General features: G+C 44.4%; 1 pseudogene; it reads right to left on the reverse strand.

Moving 5' to 3' along the window:
* The window catches only part of LOC123067293 (PR5-like receptor kinase), a 2,659-nt pseudogene extending 2,443 nt beyond the window's left edge, over positions 1-216 (reverse strand).
* Between the last annotated feature and the right edge of the window lie 17,020 nt (positions 217-17,236).

The following is a 17,236-nucleotide window of genomic DNA, read 5'->3' on the forward strand; positions in this document are numbered from 1 at the left end:
GGAAACTTGCCCTCCAAGCAAGGTGGAGGCACACCCTCCCCTAGGGTTTCCAAACCCTAGGTGTCTTGGGCCCTTGGGGGGCGCACCAGCCCACTAAGGGGCTGGTTCCCTCCCATATTCAGCCCATTAAGTCCCCTGGGGCAGGGGGCCCCACCCGGTGGACCTCCGGACACCTTTCGGTGGTCCCGGTACAATACTGATGACCCCCAAAACCATTTCGGTGATTGAAACTGGACTTCCCATATATTAATCTTCACCTCCGGACCATTCCGGAACTCATAGTGACGTCCGGGATCTCATCTGGGACTCCGAACAACCTTTGGTAACCACATACAATTTCCCATAACAACTCTAGCGTCATCAAACCTTATTAAGTGTATAGACCCTATGGGTTCGGGAACCATGCAGACATGACCGAGACGTTCTCCGACCAATAACTAACAGAGGGATCTGGATACCCATGTTGGCTCCCACATGTTCCACAATGATCTCATCGGATGAACCACGATGTAGGGGATTCAATTAATCCCGTATACAATTCCCTTTGTCCACTAGTATCTTAGTTGCCCGAGATTCGATCGTCGGTATCCCAATACCTCGTTCAATCTCGTTACCGGCAAGTCTCTTTACTCGTTCCATAACACATGATCCCTTGACTAACTCCTTAGTCACATTGAGCTCATTATGATGATGCATTAACGAGTGGGCCCAGAGATACCTCTCCGTCATATGGAGTGACAAATCCCAGTCTCAATTCGTGCCAAGCCAACAGACACTTTCAGAGATACTTGTAGTGCATCTTTATAGCCACCCAGTTACATTGTGACATTTGGTACACCCAAAGCATTCCTACGGTATCCGGGAGTTGCACAATCTCATGGTCTAAGGAAATGATACTTGACATTAGAAAAGATCTTAGCAAATGAACTACACGATCTTGTGCTATGCTTAGGATTGGGTCTTGTCCATCACACCATTCTCCTAATGATGTGATCCTGTTATCAATGACATCCAATGTCCATGGTCAGGAAACCATAACCATCTATTGATCAATGAGCTAGTCAACTAGAGGCTCACTAGGGACATGATGTTGTCTATGTATTCACACATGTATTACGGTTTCCAGTTGGTACAATTATAGCATGAACAGTAGACAATTATCATGAACAAGGAAATATAATAATAACCATTTTATTATTGCCTCTAGGGAATATTTCTAACAGTCTCCCACTTGCACTAGAGTCAATAATCTAGTTCACATCACTATGTGATTGTAATGAATCCAACACCCATGGGGTTTGATCATATGTCGCTTGTGAGAGAGGTTATTAGTCAACGGATCTGAACCTTTCAGATCCGTGTGTGCTTTACAAATCTCTATGTAATCTTGTAGATGCAGCTACCACGTGCTATTTGGAGCTATTCCAAATAACTGTTCTACTATATGAATCCAGTTTACTACTCATAGTCATCCAGATTAGTATCAAGGTTTGCATCGACATAACCCTTTACGACAAACTCTTTTACCACCTCCATAATCGAGAAAAATCCTTAGTCCATTAGTTACTAAGGATAACTTTGACCCCTTGACTGACGCATGGCAAGGCACACTTTAGGTGCGGTACACAGCATAGCATACTCTAGAGCCTACGTCTAAAGTATAGCGGACGACCTTCGTCCTTTCTCTCTCTTCTACCGTGGTCAGGTCTTGAGTCTGACTCAATACTCACACCTGATAACATAGCCAAGAACTCCTTCTTTGCCGATCTATTTTGAACTCCTTCAAAATCTTGTCACGGTATGTATTTATTTGAAAGTACTATTAAGCGTTTTTTATCTATCCTTGTAGATCTTGATGCTCAATGTTCAAGTAGCTTAATCCAGGTTTTCCATTCAAAAACAGTTTTCAAACAACCCTATATGCTTTCCAGAAATTCTACATCATTTCTGATCAACAATATGTCAACAACATATACTCATCAGAAATTCTATAGTGCCCCCACTCACTTCTTGGAAATACAAGTTTTTCATAAACTTTGTATAAACCCAAAATCTTTGATCATCTCATCAAATCATATATTCCAACTCTGAGATGCTTACTCCAGTCCTTAGAAGGATTGCTGGAGCTTTGCATACTTGTTAGCATCTTTTAGGATTGACAAAACCTTCTGGTTGTATCACATATAACCTTTCCTCAAGAAAATCGTCGAGGAAATAATGTTTTGACATCATATCTGCAAGATTTCATAAATAATGCAGTAACTGCTAATATAATTCCAACAGACTCTTTGCATCGCTACGAGTGAGAAAGTCTCATCGTAGTCAACTCCTTGAACTTGTCAGAAAACATCTTAGCGGCAAGTTGAGCTTTCTTAATGGTGAAACTTACCATCATTGTCTGTCTTCCTTTTAAAATCCATTTGTGCCCAATAGCCTTACGACCATTAAGTAGTTCTTCCAAAGTCTACACTTTGTTTTTGATACGTGGATCCTCTCTCAGATTTTATGGCCTCGAGCCATTTTTTGGAATCCGGGCCCACCATCGCTTCTCCATAGCTCGTAGGCTCATTGTTGTCTAGCAACATGACTTCCAAGACAGGATTATCGTACCACTCTGAAGTAGTACGCATCCTTGTCGACCTACGAGGTTTTGTAGTGACTTGATCCGAAGTTTCATGATCACTATCATAAGCTTCCACTTCAATTGGTGTAGGCGCCACAGGAACAACTTCCCGTGCCCTGCTACACACTAGTTGAAGTGACGGGTCAATAACCTCATCAAGTCTCCAATATCCTCCCACTCAATTCTTTTGAGAGAAACTTTTTCTCGAGAAAGGACTCGTTTCTAGAAACAATCACTTTTGCTTCCGGATCTGAGATAGGAGGTATACCCAACTGTTTTGGGTGTCCTATGAAGTTGCATTTATCCGCTTTGGGTTCGAGCTTATAAGCCTAAAGCTTTTCCACATAAGTGCCGCAGCCCCAAACTTTTAAGAAATGATAGCTTAGGTTTCTCTAAACCATATTTCATACGGTGTCATCTCAACAGAATTATCTGGTGCCCTATTTAAAGTGAATGCGGTTGTCTTTAATGCCTAACCCATAAATGATAGTGCTAATTCGATAAGAGACATCATGGTATGCCCCATATCCAATAGGGTGCATCTATGATGTTCCGACACACCATCACACTATGGTATTCCAGGCGGTATTAGTTGTGAAACAATTTCCACAATGTCTTAATTGTATACCAAAATCATAACTCAGATATTCATCTCTATGATCATATCATAGACATTTTATCCTCTTGTTACGATGATCTTCAACTTCACTCTGAAATTACTTGAACATTTCAATAATTCAGACTTTTGTTTCATCAAGTAAATATACTCAGCATCTACTCCAATTATCTATGAAGTAAAAACATAACGATATCCACTTCGTGCCTCAGCACTCATTGGAGTGCACACATCAAATGTATTACTTTCAACAAGTTGCTCTCTTGTTTCATCTCACTGGAAACGAGGCCTTTCAGTTATCTTGCCCATGTGGTATGATTTGCATGTCTCAAGTGATTCAAAATCAAGTGAGTCCAAACGATCCATCTACATGGGGTTTCTTCATGCGTATATACCAATAGACATGGTTCACATGTCTCAAACTTTTCAAAAAAATGAGTGAGTCCAAAGATCCATCAGCATGGAGCTTCTTCATGCGTTTTATACCAATATGACTCAAATGGCAGTGCCACAAGTATGTGGTACTATCATTACTATCTTATATCTGAACATGTGTATCACTATGATCGAGATTCAATAAACCATTCATTTTAGGTGCAAGACAATTGAAGGTATTATTCAAATAAACAAAGTAACCATTATTCTCCTTAAATGAATAACTACTTGTGTTCTACTCGTGCATAGAATCTACGCATAGACCTAGCTCATGATGCCACTAATGGGGAACGTAGTAATAATTCAAAAATTTCCTACGTGTCACAAAGATCAATCTAGGAGATGCTAGCAACGAGAGAGAGAGAGAGAGAGAGAGAGAGAGAGAGAGAGAGGGCGTGCATCTTCATACCCTTGAAGATCGCTAAGCGGAAGCATTACAAGAACGCGGTTGATGGAGTTGTACTTGCGGCGATTCAAACGAGGAAGATCCGATCTAGCGCCGAACGGACGGCGCCTACGCATTCAACACACGTACAGCCCGACGACGTCTCCTCCTTCTTGATCCAGCAAGGGGAGAGGAGAAGTTGAGGGAGAGCTCCGGCAGCACGACGGTGTGGTGGTGGAGCTTGTGGTTCTCCTGCAAGGCTTCGCCAAGCACTACGGAGGAGGGGGAGGTGTTGGAGGATGGAGGGGCTGTGCCAGGGGAAGCACTACAAAAAATACACTTCCGAGATGATACATGTATGTCACAGTACGTCGCTTTTTTCTCATGCATGTACATCCATGATGATTTTATGATAGAATCAAGATAGTCATACCTGTGCTGTCGTAGAAGTGTTCAATGACATTACCAAAATTATCATCACGGAAGTGTCCACTTTCATGACAATAAATCGCGCGTCACAGAAGTGCTTTCGTCAAGGGTGACCCAGAAGTGCTTTCGTCAAGGGTGATCGACATGTGGCATCCACCGTAACGGAACACCGTTAAGCTATCGGGTCCGGTTTTGGATCCGATAACCCGTTAACAGCACCGACCAATGGGGATTTTCCACGTGTAAAATCATCATTGGTTGGAGGAAACACGTGTCGTCTCACTGTCAGGACAGATGTCATCCACTCATTGGACAGAAGGTGCCTATGATACGTCGACACGTGGCACGGCCCAACAGAGGCCCATTCCTGTGAATAGGCTGGCCCGTTTGACTTGGTCAAAAGGTGGCGGGCCGGCCCATGGAAAGCCTTTTAGCGGCATGTTCGCATATAGCCCATTTACAACCCACTAACCCAAGGCCCGTTACGACCTATCTGAATTAGGCCCAGTAGCGTCATCTGGGCTGTCCAATAAGATTCTAGCCCGTTTTAACTTCTGGCCCATGTATGGCCCATGACGTCTTTCGGCCCATATGATGCCCTTTTTAACTCTTGGCCCATTAATGGCCCGTCGTGAAACTGGCCCGTAATGAACACTGTATCACTTTATACCCATTAACGGCCTGTGGTGAAACTGGCCCATAATGAACAGTGTATCACTTTATACCGATTAATGGCCCATTATACCGTTGGGCCGTTTCCAGCCCATGTTATCTTTCGGCCTTCTCAGGGTCCATTTATTCTTGGGCTCATTTCCAGCATTCGTTTACTTACGGCCTGTTACTGTCATTTTCTGCTTGTGAGCCAAATTCAGCCCGTGCTTACAGTCGGCCCGTTTGTGGCCCATTAATACATTGGGCCATTTTCATAGCGTCATCAAATACGTCCTATTAATGACGGCGCGGTATGGTCGGCCCATGAATGAATGATTCCAACTCTAGCCCATTTACGGCCATAATGCGGTCTGTTATTGGCCCATGTTTGGCCGATCGATCATCCGGCCCATATAAGGCCCATTTATGATACGGCCCGTATAAGGCCCAACGTGTCTACGACCCGTAGAAGGCCCATTGTGTCTACGGCCAGTAGAAGGCCCATTGTTTCTACGGCCAGTAGAAGGCCCATTGTTTCTATGGCCGGTAGGAGGCCCAGTGTCACTACAGTAAATATTTAGCCCATGGTTATTGCGGCCTAGTTTTAAAAAATAGGTTATTGCGGCCACTAGCAAACCGCGGAAAAAGAACTACACTGACTACAAGCAAACAAATAATAAGAGAACAAGGAAATAAATAAGCAAGCAACTTACGCTAGGCTATCATGGCTATTACACATATTACATCCACTGGGCATCAAAGTTCACCACCAGTGCAAATATAGGCAACAAAGCAACATATCATATACACTGGTTGTCAAAGTTGGCGACCAGCGCAAATAAACGCCGCAGCAAAACAAATCCAGAACTGAAACCACATCAGAAGATCTCAAGAAACAATATCATGGGTACCCATAATGCTGGCAAGATGCTTAGCAAGCTTATTAACTTTCTCTTATTTGGCGCTTAAATTCTCCAGCGCTTGCTATTACACCAGGAAGTATGCATCTGAATTCTGCAGGGACTTCCCCAGTCCTTCAGCTTCCTGTCACAGCACATCTGATCGATGTCTTTCAACTTGAAGTTGAGACTCAAGAAGACGAACTGATTCAGGTAGCGAGTTCGAAGAGCTTGTGCCAGCAGTAGTGGCCAGTAACTCGAACACTACATCAAGACAGGACTTTTGGGTTCTCTCACTGTCATCAAGATAATTTTTATCACCTTTCTTGGAGACCAACAGGGATGTCTCACTACCTTGAACCTTATCTACATTACTTCCTTTACCATTGCATAACGGGGTACTGTTCTCCAATATTTTGTCCGCATTCTAAAAGAGAAACAAACAAACACATCACAGCTTTACCATGTTGTATATGAAACTCATTTTGGTAAATGAATTTAGTAGTAAAGTGGACAGGATAACAGCATGAAACAAACATATATCTATGTACCATGGTCACTTTATGGTCTATATCATTCTAGTTTTTGTTGCCAAATCAATATAGAGACACAGTTCAAATAATATTTGTTCAAGACAAAGCAGAATAGACAGAATATAAGTGTGGGAAACTATAGAGCAATAACAACAGTTGTAATGTGCATGACATGAGAACATAACTGTTTATTCAATCTAAACTCAAATCAACATAGAGCAGGTTACAACAGCAAACCAGTTAAAGAAACGGGTTTAAAACATACCTGTTGCGCCATTGGAGTTTCAATTTAATCATATAAATTTGAAAATAGTTGGTATGAGTAAATACAGTAACGCAAGAGCAAAGGAGTATGAACCATGTGACACCCCAAAATTTTAACCTTGTTTTATTAATTAAAATTTTGCCAGGAAACTTAAACTTTTATTTTCTAGATTTTCTTTTGATTTCAGAACCATTCTTTTCTTTATTGATATGAAGTTTTTACCCCGAGTGGAAACTTTTCAATTATATTATTGGACTTGGTTACCCTCCCAAGAAAAACATTTCTATTATCAGTGGATTTATTTGCATAATTATTGCTCTCTGAACTTTATTCCTTAAAGTGATTTTTCATTAGTTTTGGAGCTCTATTTGAACTACAACCATTTGATAAATTTACTTAAGATTCCAACCAAAATTTGGAGATGTCATGTGATGTTTTTAAATCACTTTTATGAAAAAGTATCTTCTGTTCATTGGAGATTTTGAGCTCTACACCAAGTTTTCAAATCTGGTCCAGTGGACAATTTTACACTACAACCTATTTAAATATTCTTTTTAAAATCCCACCAAAATTAGGGGAGGTCAATAGGAGTATATTATTCATCTTTATGAAAAAACCCAGTGATGTTCTTTGAAAAATTCGAGTGAATCAACCTCATTTTCATTCTGGTCCAACTTGATGTTTTGTACTGCAACCATATTTTTACTTGCTCCTTTACCCGTGATTCTTTTTCCTGCTTATAGACCACCCTGCAAAACCTATAAGTCCAAGAGAGTGGACCCATGGGAGGATTTTAAGTGCATGCAATCATGCCTTTTTCTTTCTGTCCAAAACTGGAGATTTGCAAAACTTCCACTAGCAAGTTGCTGCTTTTGCCAAACTAACCTTGCCACATACTTTAACATCTAGAGAGACACTAGTCTGGAGAGTTTGGCCACCCCAAGAAATGCCTAGATGCCCTCGGCATTTTGTCAAACACCTTATGTGCATGGCCAGATTTGACATAGCTTTTAGTTTGCACACTAGACTTGCCTGCTTTTCCTAACCACCATATCCACTAAGTCTCTAGACTACCCTAACCTAATCCTGTTAAACCCCAGCTCCACCCAAGCCTCCTCGCATGCCCTGGCATTTCACCGAGCACCTGGTGCGCGTGCTCTGGGCGCGCCCACAGCGCACGTTTTGCACGCGCGCGCAACCGAGCCGCCACGTTCGCTACTCCGCGCCCTGGCCCTTGCTCGCCCGCAGAGCCGCGCCCCGCCCTCGACCACTCGCCAGAACGCTCTAAGCTGCCCTGGTGCCCTACAGCGCCGCCGTCAGAGCTCTCTTGGCGGCACGCCGGCGTCCGCAGTGCGCCTCTGCCACGGACGGCACCGCCCGAGCCACAACTCCTTGCCAGCTGCCCTCGTGAGCAGGACTTCCTTATCTCCAAACCCGTCCGCTAGCACTGACCCTGCTCCGGCCATCGCCACGTCGCTGTGCCGCAACAGAAGCGGTCGGCCAGCGATCTTATGCCCAGCGATGGCGGAACCGACCTTCCTCGGCTATATATAGGCCCAGGCCGCGCTCGAGCCCCCTCAGGCAGCCTCGTACCACCCCTCTAGCGCGCCCCACGACCAGCAAGCAACGGCGGGAGGCCTTCTTCCTCGCCTCCAACCGATTCGGCCGTCGCCGCCCTCCGGTCCCAACTATTGCGAACAGAGCCTCCCCCACCCTTCCAGCACCACCGCCCGACTCCTCTTTGTCTTACGTAGCCGCCCAGACCCCCAGCTACGATGGAGCAACACCGCAGCCCAGAACCCCAAACTCACCCGAAGCTGCCGGCCGCCGCGAAGCTCACCGCCGGCGACTCCCTTCGCCCCCACCTCCCTAGTGACCACCGGGAGGACCGCTCTAGGCTGGCGGATCCATCCTTGCCCTCGGGAGCCCGCGAGGAGCCGCCAATCGCCGGCGACGACCGCCGGAGCCCCGCCTCCGCGCGGCTAGAGGAGGAAGGAGGCGGGGGATGACTGGTCAAACCTGACCAGTGGGCCCCATGGACCCACTGTCAGTGACCCACGCTGGTCCACGTGGTTTAAGTGGAAGCGTCAAAGCAAAGTACGCCTTCGACGTGTTTAGTTTCGTAACGTTTTTCTTTTTTTTGTTTTATTTTAAAAACAGAGTTTGACCAAAACTTTGACTGGCTATATCTTTTAAAATAAAACTCCAAATAAGTTGATTCTGTTTCCTACCTCTCTCAAACTTAGTCTAGTTTATTTTAAGATTTATTTGAAAAAAATTCAGACAACTTATTTTCACTGTTTTTGAAACTATGTGTTAATTTGAATAATTTCAAAAATAGGTTTTTGAAGAAGAAGGCATCTTTCAAAAATGCACCCCCACTTGCATATTCTTGAAGGCAAGCATTCTGAACCCTGGCATAATATTTTCATGCATTGTTTGACACGATTATAAGACCACCTTATTACGGAGATCTCGTTATTTTATGTGGTGATACAATCATTTGCATGATTGCATATTGGAGATTTCCTTGCTGTTGGAAATGGACATGCTTGTGATAGCGATCATCCTTGTATGCCCTTTCGTGCCTACAGGAAGGAAAACGGGAAAGTCTCTGTCTTGGGTAGACCCGAGCTTGTCCCTAGTTCCTCGTCGAGACGAGTGTGTCCAGTATGGCATGATGGGGTATGATGAGTGGTGATTCTGTCTATTGGATGAAATATATTCGTTATGCTAATCATGCAGGGAATACTTAAACCTCCTGAGTCGACCATAGATCGAGTCTTGTTCCTGTAACCCCCATACTTGTTTCGTACTACCACTTGCCCCTACAGCAGGTAGGGTACGGTTCAGTAAGTTGTCAACCCCTTTCTAGCACACACCGTACAAAGAGGCCATGGTGGAAGATACCGGCTGCATCCGGTAGGCATGCTACCTGGTCCGAGGGCATGGGTGTTTCCGGTTGGGACCGAGAGGGGGAGGCCACCCCTTAGAGTGCGTGATATAAGTTTGATCCCATGCTACGCAAGGTTGTAGCCTCCCCACTTAGAGTTTTGCTTGACAGGTGTCGTGGGTGATTCCAGACATCGGTAAGTTAAGCTAATGTCTGCAGGTCAGGTGTGTTCTCAATTGAAAGACCGTAGACGGAATTAGTCCCGATGGACTAAAGGAAACCGTTACTCGTGGGTAAAGAGTACAGCCTCTGCAAAGATTAAATCTATTCAAATAGCCGTGTCCATGGTTAAGGACTACAGTCTGGGTTGGGTCAAGTGTCGGTCTTAGTGTCGGTCTTCGGAGGAAAAACTACTAAGCCAGAACATGGATCATGACGTGTGACTTATGATGATCATGATTATCATTATTATGGACTAACCCCTTTATATTATTTGAAGTGTTGAGTATCCCTGGGACGGTTCGACCTCCGGGATATTCATTGTGATTGTTTTATTTATAAGCCCTTTATGTGGTGTCGCTGAGACGCCCGACTGTGGCATGCCTGTTATTTATTTGCTTTATAAGCCCTTTATGTGGTGTCGCTCAGACGCCCGACAGAGGCATGCTCGTTATTTACTCTTCTTTTGAGGCATCGCTTCAGACACCCGATCGGGCATTTTATTACTACTCTGCTATTACATATTCATGTTGCATATAAATAACCTGCTTGCATGCATCAGGGAATTTATTTTATGACTGACGTTGTGATTATAGAATATTTTAGAGCATGATTTGTTATATTTATACCCGTGTTCAAAATGTTTGCGAGTACATTCAAAGTACTCACTGGCTTGTCCCTGGCTATTGTCTTGGCCAGATTTCTTGCATCGAGAGGAGCGTTGCGATGATAGCCCCAGAACCTAAGCAACGGTGATAGCAGCCTCGTGAAGATAGGAGTTAACCTGGTCAGCAGTTCCTGTGGGAAATGGAGTCCCATAGACGCTGATGATCCACAAACCGCTTCCGCCATCAACCACTAGCAACCTTATGTTGTACTCATAGGCCAGAATGGTCTTGTACTACATATTATGTATTTTTGCTTGGAGTTTCTGTATCAAGTTGGTGCCTCGTCAGCTAACAGTAATCCTGGGGCTGGTGAGCACAAAGGCCATTTTCTGGGAAATCAATACCCAGAAAACCGGTCGTGACAAACTTGGTATCAGAGCCAGGCTGACCATTGGCTAAACCTACCTTAGCCAGGTCGAAAAACCTAGACTAACCATCCCACCAGACCTTAACCTAGCCCCAGCCAAGATTCCCGTGCAAGATAGCCTCACAATGACCCGACACTTTTGGCAGTCGGTGCCCAACCTATCAGCCTAGCCTGTCGATCACGCGCGAGTGGCCGACACCTAAATTGTCCCATTCGCAAGCGTGCGAAGGAAGACTCCGTCCCCTTTTTCCTATAAAAAGAAGGACACGCTAGCCTCAACCCCCTCCAGCTAACCCCGACGGTGAAACCCGTGGAGAAGCCTCGACGTCCGCAAGGCACGCCCGCTTAGATATTAACGAAGTAGATTAAGTCACTCGAGTAGTACCGAGTCTTAGTATGTCCACGCCCTGTAACTGTGTGATCCTATATCACCGCAATTAGATACTATTTGCTTGTGCACCCCCTATTTTAATGGTAGCCATGCATAAGTAAGTTGGTGTGCGATTGCTTTTTTTAACCCGGGCGTAGCTGCCAACCCCGACGACACAAAGTTTGTGCTATGAGTAAACTTTTTGATTTCAACCAACAGGAAAGATGTTTTTGAAAGCAACTCTTAACAAATCTCGAGGATGAGATTTTTCTTAATGGGGGTAGTGTTGTGACACCCCAAAATTTTAACCATGTTTTATTAATTAAAATTTTGCCAGGAAACTTAAACTTTTATTTTCTGGATTTTCTTTTGATTTCAGAACCATTCTTTTCTTTATTGATATGAAGTTTTTACCCCAAGTGAAAAAATTTCAATTATATTATTGGACTTGGTTACCCTCCCAAGAAAAACATTTCTATTATCAGTGGATTTATTTGCATAATTATTGCTCTCTGAACTTTATTCCTTAAAGTGATTTTTCATTAGTTTGGGAGCTCTATTTGAACTACAACCATTTCATAAATTTACTTAAGATTCCAACCAAAATTTGGAGATGTCATGTGATGTTTTTAAATCACTTTTATGCAAAAATATCTTCTGTTCATTGGAGATTTTGAGCTCTACACCAAGTTTTCAAATCTGGTCCAGTAGACAATTTTGCACTACAACCTATTTAAATATTATTTTAAAAATCCCACCAAAATTAGGAGAGGTCAATAAGAGTATATTATTCATCTTTATGCAAAAACCCAGTGATGTTCTTTGAAAAATTCGATTGAATCAACCTCATTTTCATTCTGGTCCAACTTGATGTTTTGTACTGCAACCATATTTTTACTTGCTCCTTTACCCATGATTCTTTTTCCTGCTTATAGACCACCCTGCAAAACCCATAAGTCCAAGAGAGTGGACCCATGGGAGGATTCTAAGTGCATGCAATCATGCCTTTTTCTTTTTGTCCAAAACTGGAGATTTATAAAACTTCCACTAGCAAGTTGCTGCTTTTGCCAAACTAACCTTGCCACATACTTTAACATCTAAAGAGACACTAGTCTGGAGAGTTTGGCCACCCCAATAAATGCCTAGGTGCCCTCGGCATTTTGTCAAACACCTTATGTGCATGGCCAGATTTGACATAGCTTTTAGTTTGGACACTGGACATGCCTGCTTTGCCTAACCACCATGTCCACTAAGTCTCTAGACTACCCTAACCTAATCCTGTTAAACCCCAGCTCCACCCAAGCCTCCTGGCATGCCCTGGCATTTCACCGAGCACCTGGTGCGCGTGCTCTGGGCGCGTTTTGCACGTGCGCGTGCAACCGAGCCGCCGCGTTCGCTACTCCGCGCCCTGACCCTTGCTCGCCTGCAGAGCCGTGCCCCGCCCTCGACCACTCGCCAGAACACTCCAAGCTGCCCTCGTGCCCTACAGCGCCGCCATCAAAGCCCTCTTGGCAGCACGCCGGCGTCCGCAATGCGCCTCTGCCATGGACGGCGCCGCCCGAGCCACAACTCCTCGCCAACTGTCCTCGTGAGCAGGCCGTCCTTATCTCCAAGCCCGTCAGCTAGCACTGACCCTGCTCCGGCCATCGCCACGTCGCTCTGCCGCAACAGAAGCGGTCAGCCGGCGATCTTATCCCCAGCGATGGCGGAACCGACCTTCCCCGGCTATATATAGCCCCAGGCCTTGCTCGAGCCCCCTCAGGCAGCCTCGTACCACCCCTCTAGCGCGCCCCACGACCAGCAAGCAACGGCGGGAGGCCTTCTTCCTCGCCTCCGACTGATTCGGCCGCCGCCGCCCTCCGGTCCCAACCATCGCGAACAGAGCCTCCCCCACCCTTCCAGCACCACCGCCCGACTCCTCTTCGTCTGGCGGAGCCGCCCAGACCCCCAGCTACGACGGAGCACCACCGCAGCCCAGAACCCCAAACTCACCCGAAGCTGCCGGCCGCCGCGAAGCTCACCACCGGCGACTCCCTTCACCCCCACCACCCTAGTGACCACCGGGAGGACCGCCCCAGGCTGGCGGATCCATCCCTGCCCTCGGGAGCCCGCGAGGAGCCGCCAATCGCCGGCGACGACCGCCGGAGCCCCGCCTCCGCGCGGCTAGAGGAGGAAGGAGGCGGGGGAAGACTGGTCAAACTTGACCAGTGGGCCCCCTTGACCCACTGTCAGTGACCCACGCCAGTCCACGTGGTTTAAGTGGAAGCGTAAAAGCAAAGTACGCCTTCGACGTGTTCAGTTTCGAAACGTTTTTCTTTTTTTTCTGTTTTATTTTTAAAACAGAGTTTGACCAAAACTTTGAATGGTTATATCTTTTAAAATAAAGCTCCAAGTAAGTTGATTCTTTTTCCTACCTCTCTCAAACTTAGTCCAGTTTACTTTAAGATTTATTTGAAAAAAATTTGGACAACTTGTTTTCACTGTTTTTGAAACTATGTGTTAATTAGAATAATTTCAAAAATAGGTATTTGAAGAAGAAGGCATCTTTCAAAAATGCACCCCCACTTGCATATTCTTGAAGGCCAGCATTCTGAACCTTGGCATAATTTTTTCATGCATTGTTTGACACGATTATAACACCACCTTAATATGGAGATCTCGTTATTTTGTGTGGTGATACGATCATTTGCATGAATGCATATTGGAGATTTCCTTGCTGTTGGAAATGGACATGCTTGTGATAGTGATCATCCTCGTATGCCTTTTGTGCCTACCGGAAGGAAAACGGGAAAGTCTCTGTCTTCGGTATTCCCGAGCTTGTCCCTAGTTCCTCATCGAGATGGGTGTGTCCAGTATGGCATGATGGGGTATGATGAGTGGTGATTCTGTCTATTGGATGAAATATATTCGTTATGCTAATCATGCAGGGAATACTTAAACCTCCTGAGTCGACCATAGATCGAGTCTTGTTCCTGTAACCCCCATACTTGTTTCGTACTACCACTTGCCCCTACAGCAGGTAGGGTACGGTTTAGTAAGTTCTCAACCCCTTTCTAGCACACACCATACAGAGAGGCCATGGTTGAAGATACCGGCTGCATCCGGTAGGCATGCCACCTGGTCCGGGGGCATGGGTGTTTCCGGTTGGGACCGAGAGGGGGAGGCCACCCCTTAGAGTGCGCGATATAAGTTTGATCCCATGCTACGCGAGGTTGTAGCCTCCCCACTTAGAGTTTTGCTTGACAGGTGTCGTGGGTGATTCCAGACATCGGTAAGTTAAGCTGGTGTGTGCAGGTCAGGTGTGTTTTCAATTGAAAGACCGTAGACGGAATTAGTCTCGATGGACTAAAGGAATCCGTTACTCGTGGGTAAAGAGTACACCCTCTGCAGAGATTAAATCTATTCGAATAGCCGTGTCCATGGTTAAGGACTACAGTCTGGGTTGGGTCAAGTGTCGGTCTTAGTGTCGGTCTTCGGAGGAAAAACTACTAAGCCAGAACATGGATCATGACGTGTGACTTATGATGATCATGATTATCATTATTATGGACTAACCCCTTTATATTATTTGAAGTGTTGAGTATCCCTGGGACGGTTCGACCTCCTGGATATTCACTGTGATTGTTTTTTATAAGCCCTTTATGTGGTTTCGCTGAGACGCCCGACAGTGGCATGCCTGTTATTTATTTGCTTTATAAGCCCTTTATGTGGTGTCGCTCAGACGCCCGACTAAGGCATGCTCGTTATTTACTCTCCTTTCGAGCCGTCGCTTCAGACACCCGATCGGGCATTTTATTACTACTCTTTTATTACATATTCATGTTGCATATAAATAACCTGCTTGCATGCATCAGGGATTTTATTTTATGACTGACGTTGTGATCATAGAATATTTTAGAGCATGATTTGTTATATTATACCCGTGTTCCAAATGTTTGCGAGTACATTCAAAGTACTCACTGGCTTGTCCCTGGCTATTGTCTTGGCCAGATTTCTTGCATGGAGAGGAGCTTTGTGATGACAGCCCTGGAACATAAGCAACGGTGATAGCAGCCTCGCGAAGATAGGAGTTAACCTGGTCTGCTGTTCCTGTGGGAAATGGAGTCCCATAGACGCTGATGATCCAGAAACCGCTTCCGCCATCAACCACTAGCAACCTTATGTTGTACTCATAGGCCAAAATGGTCTGGTACTACATATTATGTATTTTTGCTTGGAGTTTCTGTATCAAGTTGGTGCCTCATCAGCTAACAGTAATCCTGGGGCTTGTGAGCACAAAGGCCATTTTCTGGGAAATTAATACCCGGAAAACCGGTCGTGACAAACCATAGCTACAGAACCTGACCTGAGAACAAATCTTCTTCTCCTTTAAGCGTTGAGTTGGGATTTGGAGTGGTGGTCCTCGTGCTTTGGGCACTACAGTTCCCTTACTAACTGCTCGTGTTTGGGTGCTCTATGGTGGAGACGATGCTGTGTCAACTGGAACTAGGTTACTATCTCCTGGTGTTGGTGTTAGAAGGGGTGTAACTGGTTCTCTGTCCAACTGGGTAGGGGTACAATCTGTGAGAGTCTGGGTTATGTGTGGTGGATCTGGTCCTTGGTCAAGTACAACCGTGATTCTATCTGCATCAACTGGTAGCACTATCTTTTCTGAAGACCGTGTTGTGACTCCCTTAGATACTTCCATCACCCTCTCCAATTCAAATGGTTGATAAACAAGAAAAGTAATTGAAAGTACATACATTGTATGATAGACAGGTGCAATGGAGAGTGGGGAATAAAAGAGGGCATGAAATAATTCACATTTATGTTGTCTAACCAAACAGGATAGCATGACACAGTTTCACATATATGATGGCTAACTAAATAGGATAGCATGACACAATTTCACATCATGATGGCTAACTAAAAAAGATGGAAAGACATAGTTCAAAATATGATGACTATGTAAACAGGATGACATGATATAACTATATAATGTGTTTATTAAATAGGTTGGCATGCCATAATTCACATACATTCACGGATAGAATGCCATAATTCAAAATATGATGACTATAAACACTAAACAGAATGAGATGATATAACTATATGATGTCTTTATTAAATGGGTTCCCATGCCATAATTCAGATAGATGATGTGTATGTACTATGTAAACATGATGGCATGATATAATTCAAATATATGATTTATATAGTAAGCAAGTAAGCACATGGCAATCCATATATGATGTGAAAACTAAGCAATGCAAGACAACATGCATGACACCATACATGATGATTGGCTAAACAACATGGCATTGCATAATTCACATATATAATGCCTTTGCAACAAGATAGCATTGGATAATTCACATATATAATGTCTTGCAACAAGATGGAAATGCATAATTCACATATATTGTAATTAGACACTGAACAGGTGGCATTCACACAAAGCATGTCTAAACTAATCAAATGCCATAGCAATGCAAGACACCATACGCACGATATGAGCAACATAACCCTGCCAAGTTAGAGCATACACCTCAGGGGGGAATAGGACTAGTCATCTGTCTCTGAATCCTCCTCTGAGGAGCTATCCGTAACCAGTGAGATATGTGCTTCTTCAGATAGCATAGTCTGTTCTGAAGACCTTATTTTCAATCCAGAATTTTCCATCATCGTGTCAAATGCCTGATGCACATGAAGAGCAGTTGAATGTACTAACATTGTTAACAAATTTAATACGTAACAAAAAAAAGGATGTCCTGATATAATTTACATATAAGATGACTGGCTAAGCAGGATGGCATTGCAAAATTCACATATATGATGCCTCGCTAAACAAGTTGGTGTTGCATAATTCACATAAATAATGAATAAACTAAACAGATGGCATTC

Source organism: Triticum aestivum, chromosome 3B (assembly GCF_018294505.1).
Source record: "Triticum aestivum cultivar Chinese Spring chromosome 3B, IWGSC CS RefSeq v2.1, whole genome shotgun sequence".
NCBI lineage: Eukaryota > Viridiplantae > Streptophyta > Magnoliopsida > Poales > Poaceae > Triticum > Triticum aestivum.